Source organism: Amphibalanus amphitrite, unplaced genomic scaffold (assembly GCF_019059575.1).
Source record: "Amphibalanus amphitrite isolate SeventyFive unplaced genomic scaffold, NRLGWU_Aamphi_draft 002266F_arrow, whole genome shotgun sequence".
NCBI lineage: Eukaryota > Metazoa > Arthropoda > Thecostraca > Balanomorpha > Balanidae > Amphibalanus > Amphibalanus amphitrite.
In genome coordinates this window covers 38,625-49,095 of record NW_024883749.1, presented here as the reverse complement: position 1 = coordinate 49,095, position 10,471 = coordinate 38,625, and the positions used below count along the sequence as shown (strand labels likewise).

At 46.8% G+C, this 10,471-nt stretch overlaps 1 long non-coding RNA gene across 1 annotated transcript; it reads left to right on the top strand.

Annotated features, from left to right (window-relative positions):
* The first annotated feature begins 815 nt into the window (after positions 1–815).
* LOC122376730 lies at positions 816–3,285 on the top strand. The gene is made up of 4 exons (XR_006255690.1): positions 816–1,350; positions 1,829–1,933; positions 2,542–2,672; positions 3,104–3,285. It is a non-coding gene; the product is annotated as an uncharacterized LOC122376730 (long non-coding RNA).
* The last annotated feature ends 7,186 nt before the right edge of the window (positions 3,286–10,471 follow it).

Below are 10,471 nucleotides of genomic sequence, written 5' to 3'. Positions count from 1 at the left end.
AGTTATACTTATCAGATGGATTAGACTTGTAGCTGACACCCTGAGGTCTGAGGAGAAGAATAAAAGAAAAGAATGAACGGCATCATATTGAATCTTCATATTCTTCTTTTTATTGGATGAAACATAGATGGTTGACTGAAAAGGTGAAAAAATTAAAGTGGCATATTTACTGATTCATTATTGAGATGTAATACCTTTAAACACAAACAACGACGGTTTTAACTATTATTGATAGCTCTATTCATTCCTGGGAAGAACTTCATTATGAATATGTTTTTTGTTTTCATGATTGGCTGCCAGCGCCCGTCCTTGCCACAATATTTATAGTCACCGTGGCCACAGTAACATTCAAGACATTCACGTATCGTTGCCAACTAGCCTATGCTTTTGGAACATTTACAAAAGTTTTGCAACATGCCTGAACATACTCATAGTTTCAGCCTTGTAGCAAGAATAAAAAATATGGATTGTGGCAATGCATTACACACCATGGCCAACATGAACTCTACGTACAGTGTAAACTAGCTTATTGAATAATCAAAAAGTTGTAAAATAGCTTTTGTTTTAGTTATAGTTGACTAATTTTTGTACACCGTTGCTATGGCGTATAACAATGATCACATGATATCTAATGTAGTTATTTGTACGTGCTCGAATTTTCGTTTTCGACAATCGATTGATCCTTGCTTGATCCGTGTACATTTTAGTAGTTGAGCTTCATTGAATTATATTATTCGCTTTTGCTCTGCATTTTTTATATTCAATGTTTATGATCTCTTTATTTTGATCATTCACTTTTTTCACAAAATTGTAGTTTGCTTATTTTGCATGCTGTGACATATATTTTTCTTCGATTCGGCATACAATGTTCTCCCTTTCTTTATCCTTCATCCAACATTATTCGGCTTTAGTCTGGCCTGTATCCTCTTCTATCCATCTCACTAAACGTGCTCGACGTCATCACTCATCTGACGTCATGTCCATCTACCGCAACTCTTCGGCTAACATCTGATGACATCATCTGCTGTCATCAACGTCACGTCATCCGTCATTGACGTCACACGTCACATCTCGTCTGATGTCATAATCGTGTCTACTCTGACGTCCTGCTTCAACTCATCTGACGTCATACTCCAACCCATCTGACGTCACACATCACCTCTCATCCGACATCACTCGCCTGCTCTACCCTTGGCGCGGTGCTCTCGTCAGTTCTCTGCCTGGTTCAGCCGCCTCACCAGTCCGTCTGCCTCCAATACGTGTGACGGGGACGTCAGAACACAGGCCGTCATCGAGTCCGTCCGTTAGACCGGATGTCAGTGCAGCGTCGGTCGTCGCGACGAGGCGGAGGTGAGAGAGGAGGGAGGATGGGAGGAGGGAGAGAGGGAGAGGGAGATAAAAGGAAGGGGAAGGGAGGGAAGGGAGGGAGGAAGGGGGAAGGAGCGGGAAGGGACGCATAGAGTGGAGAGAGTGAGGGGAGGGAGAGGGGAGAGAGAGAGAGAGAGGGAGAGGTGGAGAGAGAGAGAGAGAGGGAGAGATGGAGAGAGAGAGAGAGAGAGAGAGAGAGAGAGAGAGAGAGAGAGAGAGAGAGAGAGAGGGAGAGAGAGTGAGAGTAGTGGGAGGGAAGGAGAAGGGAGAGAGGTGGAATGATAGATAAATAGACAACTTGCTTCACTCATAGTTTGAAAATTCGATTTACTATCAGGTCTTATGTACTTTGAATGACTCTTAGGCGTACCGAAGAACGATTTTTTGTATATAGCATAACATTTCTCGAGGAAAAGATGCTAGCACGAACAAACAGTGAGCCTCTGTCATATATTTGCAGGGAATCGCTGAAGCACTGGGGGAGCCAGGGTGACCTGGACACAGCCTCCATGAGCCGACGGTCATCCCTCCTGTTAGACCTTCGTGAACATGACCGACGCAACAGGTCAGGGACAGGTCAATGACCCTTAAAACGGGTCAATTTTAGGTCAATGACCGCTACAACGGGTCAGTTTTAGGTCAATGACTCAGTTTTCATGCTAACTTGCTTTTGAAGCAGCTCCATAATGTAACGTTATGGAAATGATCCATTTAGCCAGCGTTTCAGTACCGGTGTTTGGAACGTTTCTGTTTAGCTGATGACGTCAAATGTGCGTCAATGACAATAGTACCACCTTTCCTAATGGCAATGTGAATTCATAGCAGCTGTTACCACTGGGGTCCACTCCCAGGGCGTGAGAATTGAAAAAGACGTGCAGTCCACTGAATGGTTAACTGAAAGGATGTAGGAAGTCAATGGCATGCATTCAACACCGGGGGTAGCTAAAAACATTGTAACGATCGTTTGAGAATTGTTGACATGCATTGATATTTTGTGGGCATTGCATTCATCGAAGTACACAAATCTTCCCTGAACCACACTCAATAAATAACCGAAAATTCCCCGGCAAAGCTCTGCTCCCGAAGATAACGTCTGCCTTCGATATATGACACCATTACTCATTGATTCGAATGACGATCCTCTGGCGTCATTTAATGACGTCATATCCACAGACGCAAACAGTCTCGAGTGCAGACCGATGATGAGTTCGACCCCAGCCATCTACCGACAGTCAGCAAAACGAAAACCAGGTCGACGCGGAGAAGGACGTCGCTCTCGACACGAGAGAACAGCGTCAAAACATGTCAGTGATGTGGCGGGCGATAGGTCATTTGACAGTTATTCTGACGTTCATCCGTCCTATCCGATGAAATACTTCGATATTGTTTGACAATATGTTTATTAATGTTACGATTAATAAATGTTTAAAGAGTAAAACTTGAATGATTTTATTTTTGTGTAGAGGTTATAAACCATAAATATTAATTGCTTGGGCAGATTATCTTATATTCTAGTATTGTACCGTTTCATTAGCCTATCGCACTTGGGTTTATTGTCTGAGCTAGTGATGTTATGATGGGTTTATATTTGATTCAGACTTCTTACATGTATTTTCACCAATCTACATTCAACCCAGCAGTCCATCAATAGCAAGAGGACCGACATTCGCCCACATGTTTTACCCATCTCTTTGCAACTATATTTACTGCCTGTTTTTTTTTCGTTGCGTTTCAGTACCATCTGTGAAGAACAGCCGCCTCTCTCGACGCCAGAGTACACAGCAGCGACGCTCAAAGTCGGAGGACCGCCAGAGAAAACAGTCCATCGTCAGCTTCACACTCGGGCGCTAGGGACTGAGGGTCGTACGCCGTCAATAAGATGGTTCTTTCTTCTATCCAGGGCTGACTTTACTTGGATTGATCTCTTGAGACTTGACTGGAACTTATGGTGGTGAAATATCAAACATTTCCCATCCAGAACTGTTTTTGCAAGATATTCTGGAGTATTTCAGCGTTTTTTCTTGACATGTATCATTTTACAGGCTGTTATGGTTTTATATTTGACCCGTCAAGGAGAATTGGCGATGTTTTGAAATTCAGAACTGTTTCCACTTAGCAGTTTATCGTAATCCTACAGTATTGCGCGCTGATATGTATATAATATGCCTTTCTCTAGCCAGTATTACCGCTGTCCCTTATAATCACATCGAACACCAAAGCTTGGTGTTAGCAGTTGGGCCGATATTGTTCTCTAAAAATATTTCGTGATTCATGACGAGGAGGTGTAAAACGACTAGCATTTAGAAGGCAATGCAATTCTTAAATCTTAATTTGCACAGGAGACATAACTTTGTTGAAGTGTATGCTGTATATTTTCCAACGATCGTGGCCTTTGAAGAATGCATTACATGACTGAATCAACGTTTATTGTTATAGATAAACTCTGTAGAAGAAAACGGTATTTACTCGTAGAACGAACAGAGTGTGCCATATTGAGGAGTAAGCCCTGCTTAGCTCGGTAGGCAGACGTCTGTGAAGTCCTTGCGATGACGTTAGAAGTGCTATGGTCTCGTGAAGCCGGCTTGCTGGCTGCCAATGTTTGAATAACAAGCTGGTGAGTGCTGTGATGTCTGCATACGCTGATGCCGTTAATTCTCGAAGTTTAACCCCATTAATAACGGTGTTCATTTCATTAATTTACTACTGCTCTTTTTTAAGTAAATATCATACCAGTAAAACGCCTTTTGGGCGAAGAACGAGCGAGCGAGGTAGTAAGCCCTGCACGTGCGGAAGGGCGAGAGGGTGCTTCCAATGGGCTTGTGCAAAGCACCCTTCTAACCGGTCGCTAGCGGTGTGCCAAATTTAAACGCAATCGGCCCAGCCGTTCCTGAGATCTGGAAGCGGCATTTTGCACGTGCGCACGTGCAAACGGGGTCCAAAATGACTTTTGCACGGCACCCTACTAACTGGTCCCCAACCGTGTACCAAATTTGAGCGCAATCGGCCCAGCCGTTCTCGAGATCTGGAAACGCCCCCTGCACGTGCGCACGTGCAGTAGCACCCTAACCGCAACACATGGGAATGCATTGCCTGGTGGGTGCCTACCTGTATGCCAAGTTTCAGCGAAATCGCCCCAGTAATTACCGAGTTACTGAAATGGGAACAAATTTGGCACCTCTTATTGTTGTATTTTGCACGTGCACTGGGGGTGACCCACATACATCGAGAGTATCCTATTTTGGGTAGAAGGGATGCTGCTACCCTACAAAAATTACCGCAAGTCAATCGCCCAAGCGGCTGCTGAGATATGAGCCTCTCAAAATCACTACTTTTGCAAAACAGCTTGAACACCCTTGACTTTTCACGTGGCACGTACCACGACGGTCACTGAGATGCATCAAAAGTAGTCAATTACGGGGTAGAAGGGATGGGGCTACCCAACAAAAAAGACCGCAGGCTAATTGGTCCAGCGGTTGCTGAGATATAAGCCTCTCAAAAGCGTTACAGGCCGGGCCGGGCCGGGCCGGGCCGGGCCGGGCCGGGCCGGGCCGGGCCGGGCCGCTCATACTGAGATTTTTCCGTTATATTGAAAAGACTCACTTCGCTCGCTGCGCTCGCTCGCTCGTAATTATCGTTACTTTTGTAGACAAATGGAACAAGGCCATTTTGTGCCTGTTATCCCTAGCAAACATCGGTGGAACTTCGTGCCGAGCTGGGGGTGCCTTGGCGCAGCAAATTCGCCTCCAACCTAGTGTTAACCTTGACCTCCGCCGTTTGCTGCGGCTCCTAAGTCAAGCCGGCGTGGAATCGGGAGAGCTCGGACACTCCTAGCTGGGCACAAACCTCCACCTATGCTTGCAAACGTTATAGGTGATAACTGATAATGATATATTTGTTGCTCACCTAATGTCATTGCACAACTGTTTGGTGTTCTATGAACAGTATTGGTGGTTTTTGAGCCAGCGGAACCAGCTAAAAGACTGCAGTTTGTCTGAGTTTCTCCACATACTGCAGCTAATCCAAGTGTGGTTTGCCGTTCTGACCCTGCTTGTGATTGGTCGCCAAGGAGCATTGAGCGACGACGATTCTAATAAATGGAGAAAAAAAAAACAGGAAAATGCTTGTATTCTAGTTTTGTCCGTGGGGTGGCGTGTGGTATGGTGTTGATCTGTATAGTCTGTCTTCGGCGAAACGACCCTATCTGTTTGAACACTTGAACTATCGACTCTAGGTTCTGCCGTCTACTCAGACAATTCAATTTGGTGGGTACTGGACACGTTTCTTCCCAGCTGTTGCATCAGCCACAAATCAACTGCCATTCACCTCTGCCTGTGGGCTATTTTCGGCCACACCATCTCCCCTAGCAACAGCCGGCTGGTGGATTCTCTTTCTAGATCGTCCTGCCGTGCTTGGGACGACCAATCGGCAACAAGAACAGAGCTATTCCCGGGCGAGCCATTCCAATTACAGTGCCGTTCTCATCGGTGAAGGAGCAGGGAAAGACGAGAGATTGGCGTGGGTAGGCATGGGTTTGGGAGAGGAGCGAGTGATTAACCCGGCAGTTGCTGGGGTATTTCGCCACCCACCGTTTGCTGGGGGGGGGGGGGCGTTAAACGCCCCCAGCCGATAACTCGAGAACCAATAGGCGCAGCGAAACGCACGAGGCGGCAAACGAAAGAGCGCGACGAGACGCTTCAGATGAGCACTTCAAAGTTGAATTTTGAGGTCACAGGTCGGGTCAAGGTCAGGTCAAACACCTGAAATCGGGCTTTCAGTAGCATCGACTTCAGGACTTCGCAATGGGCGCCTCTCGTCAGTAACTCTGTCAAAACGGTGCACAATCCATCATATAAGGCCTACAAGAGTGTCAGCTCCATGTAGGGGTCAGTCAAGCAGAGGTCAGGGTCAAGGTCAGGTCAACCGGGTAGGCACATATCCCCGAAAATCAAAACTGATATTCGCAGCCCGTGACACATGTTTTATGGGTAATTTGGGGCGTAGAGCACGATGGTTACATTCATTTTATCATATGTGTACGTGTTTGGCTCAAAAAGTTCAATTTAAGAAATGCATGTATCATGGTCGTGAAGTAGTCACGAGAAATTGCCAAGATTCAGTTCAAGATTTTGGAAAATGCGGAACGATAATCAATAATCGAAGATAGCCATTTGATTGTTTATGGTATTGGCAGTCTAACAGCGTTTACGGCATGTCTGTATGTCTATTCTGTGATTTTATATGATTTTTTGAACATATACCGTTTTTGGTCGAAAACTCAGAAATCATGACGTCACAAAAACCTCGATATCTCAAAAAATTTCTGACCGATTTTTTTGAAACTTTGTCACAATAAACTACAATCAATTCCCTACAGGTAGCCAAAATTTGGCGCGCCTGCGGCGCGCCGTTTTTATGCTATGGCCCGGCGAAAAAAGTGGGGGCGTTTAACGCCCCCCCAGAGCAACTCGCGGGTTAACCCGCGCCCAGCTGGGGGTCCTGGATTTCCACGCCCTGCTGGGGGGGGGGGGGTGTTTGAACACCCCCCCTTCTATCTCGGCTCCTGGGCCACGTAGCGATACGCGGAAGGCGGCGTTCGAAAGAGCGTCAAAAATAATGAGGAAATCACTTCGGTCAATTTTTTGGTCAGGTCAAAGGTCAGGTCACCAGAGGTCATTGAAGGCAAAATTTCGCCGATTTCCAGGTCGAATGTCGACAATTTCCAAGAAGCCAACGCACAACTTGGGAACCAATAGAGCTACAGCGCCGCGGAAAAGCGCATTCGATAGCCCTATTAACGCCCTTTCTGAGTAATTCTCTCAGATTTGACCTAACGTCAACGGTTTTGCCTGCAGGGGGCAAAAACTGCAAAAATAGCCAATTTTTTCGGAAACAGTTTTTCTGCAATAACTTTTGACCCAAGCCTTGTACGAGCTTACTTTTACCGGCATCGTGTTCCTCTCGTCAAGACGCATCGAATGAACTATAACTTGACCTTGAAAGGTCAACTTCAAAATTTGACCTCAGGTCAAGGTCATGACCTGACCGGAAAGGGTCATGTTGCATATCAGTCGATCCGTATCGTCGAGCTGAACACATCTAAGGCGTTTTCATCGCTCTAGCATGCCTCTATCAAAAGTTATTTGCGAAAAACTGTTAGATACTATTCGTGACCTAAGATGACCTCAGGGCATAAACAGGGGGTCACGGACACCATTTCTATGTTCAGTGTGTCTAAACCACTTGTAATTCAGTGTTTGGGAGTGTTTATAATGTCTTTCGTCGAAAAGAGGCGCATTTCAATTTTCTCCCATTGACTTATAATGGGGAGGTCGCAAAATTGACCTGACCTTAGGTCATCGATATCAAAATTCTGAGATATACATTTTGTACATGCTATTGCTCTTAGCAATCGCTGAAAGTTTCAAAGCGATCGGTCACTTGGTGTAGCTATGACAGACATTGAAACTTTTTATGAGGTGAGGTCACTTCAAGTGACCTGGTGACCTGACCTTGAATGACCTTGGTCTGAAATTTTCACAACATGTGTAGAATTGATGTATGATAAGGTGTACCAAAAACGGCGGCGCTCCGCGCCGCCGTTTTTGAGATATTCGCGAAAAACCACAAGGGGGGGTGTTCAAACACCCCCCCCCCCCCAGCAGGGCGCGGGTTAAAAACATGATCAGCGTCTGCTGGTTTTGCAAGCTTGTCGAAGTGTTGCGTCGTCATCAATGATACGTACTTAAACATATAAAAAACGTAGGAATATGCGCACTGTTTTTACTATTATTGTTTCCCTCTCTTTCGTTTTCTTCCCCCTCTCTCTCTCTCTCTCTTTCTCTCTCTCTCTCTCTCTCTCTCTCTCTCTCTCTCTCTGTCTCTCTCTTTCCCTCTTTCTCTCTCATTCTTGTGAATGCATAATTATTTAAACTCGCACATTTACCGAAGAACCAAAGTCCAGCAATGAGCATCATTAGCGGTCGACCGCAGCGCCGATAAACCGGCCACTAGATGGCAGCAGCGTATCGCCTGGGAGGGTAGACTGTCCCGCAGAGCAGCCGTGCTGGGCGGGCGAGTCTACCTAGTCATGATGAGTTTCCGAACGCTGATGCCGCGATTACGGTTGGTGAAGGGACAGTTCGAATGCATCCAAGCTTTCGAAAACATCTTTTTCAATGCTGATAACATAGTTACGATTTTGGTTCTCTACCTTTTTGTCTTGCCATATCAAAGTCGTATTTATGAGTCGCTATTTGCACAAACTCTTGCCAGTTGATGCACAGGTATTTATCGGAAATGCCATGAATGAGAAATGCATATATCTGTAACGCATTAGCGGATTTGATAAGACAACATGAACCGTGTTTTGCAGTGTAAGTGCAACTGGCTGTCTACCTGCAGCCGTTGTCATATCCTGCCATCTGGTGGTAGACTCCACCCGTCGTACGCAGATAGGCGGTTTATAGAGGTCGTATGATGCCAGCGGCGACGGGTATTAGGAATGGATGCAGTCGCAATAGAGATTGAGACCTCTTGACCGACACCAGCGATGAATAACGTCTCGGTGGCCCGGGCTGAAGCTGGTCCAGCTCTGCGTCATTTGATAACGATCAATGGAGTTATATAAACAATGAAACATCGAAGCAGTGTGGCTCATGAAAAATATCACAGGAGAGAGAGAGAGAGAGAGAGATAGAGAGAGAGAGAGAGAGAGAGAGAGAGAGAGAGAGAGAGAGAGAGAGAGAGAGAGAGAGAGAGAGAGAGAGAGAGAGAGAGAGAGAGAGAGAGAGAGAGAGAGAGGAAAGGAGAAGCACAACACCATCGACCCAGCCAGTCTGTGGCGGCGGCCAAATGCTACCCCCTGTGGTAGTGGCTGTCGTCCTCTCATCTGCATACTAATCGAAGCCAAGCCGACACCGTGCCAGCACCGATCGTGGCCATTAGGAATGCGACGGCTTAGTCGTTAGATAGTGGATCTGGATGGCAAATCAATGTTCCGTTTGAATACATATGCTGCTCTGCTGTCTGCTAAGAGGCTTTTATATAACAATTGGATGGAACGATGTCTTATTGAATGTTTATTCGTATGGTTTATGCATCTAATTGATGGCAAGACAACCCGTGATAAGGGCCTAAGGGGAGGGGAATGAATACACAACTACATGATGAAAGAAGCTTTTGGCTTCACTTCACTTGTTGTTCTGAATCGCATTACAGTTACCTACTTTGATGCAGGGGCGGATCCAGGAAAACTCCAAGGGGAGGGTCATGAATCGAAGTGGTGCCACTACCTATACCCAAAATTAAAAACTCAACGGATTTCATCCACTTAATTTTGGTGGTGCCCCATTTTCAGTTTTTTTTTATTTTTTTTTATTTTTAGTCAGTATCGTAACTCTTACCCACAACCACATTTACCAATTGTAAGCAAGTATATATGAATGTGTTATGTGTATATATGTTCAGTGGACGCTGAGTAGTGAGTACTTACCAGGAACGTTATCAGGTAAGCGAATCGTTGTCAGTCCGACGAACTTGACCCTGGCGTCTAAAGGGTCTGTCCTTGACACTTCAGGCTTGTCAGGGGCACCAAAGTCCTTCCAGGGACACCACAAACCTGTCAGGGGCACCTACGGCCTTGTAGGGGCGCCACAGGCCCGCCAGGAAGCAGGGGCACCACACGCCTGCCAGGAAGCAGGGGCACCACAGGTCTAGCAAGTATACACGACAGGCCTGTCAGGGGCACAACGGGCCTGTTGGGCCCATGAGCACCCCTAGGGGCAGGGGCACCACAGTCCTTCCAGGGGCACCGCAGGCCTGTGAGGGGCACCAGCGGCCTAGCAGGGGCACCAGTCAACACAGGCCTGCCAGGGGGCACCACAGACCTGCCAGGGGCACCAGAGGCCTGTCAGGAGCACCACCGACCTCGCAGGGGTAACTTGGGCCTGTCAGGGGCACCACGGGTCTGTCGAGAGGCACTTCAGGCTTTTCAGGGGCACCATAGTCCTCTCCGGGCGCAGGGGTAGCAGGGGCACCAGAGGCCTGCCAGGGGCACTACAGGCCTAGCAAGGGCACCACTGTTCTATCAGGGGCACCACGAGCC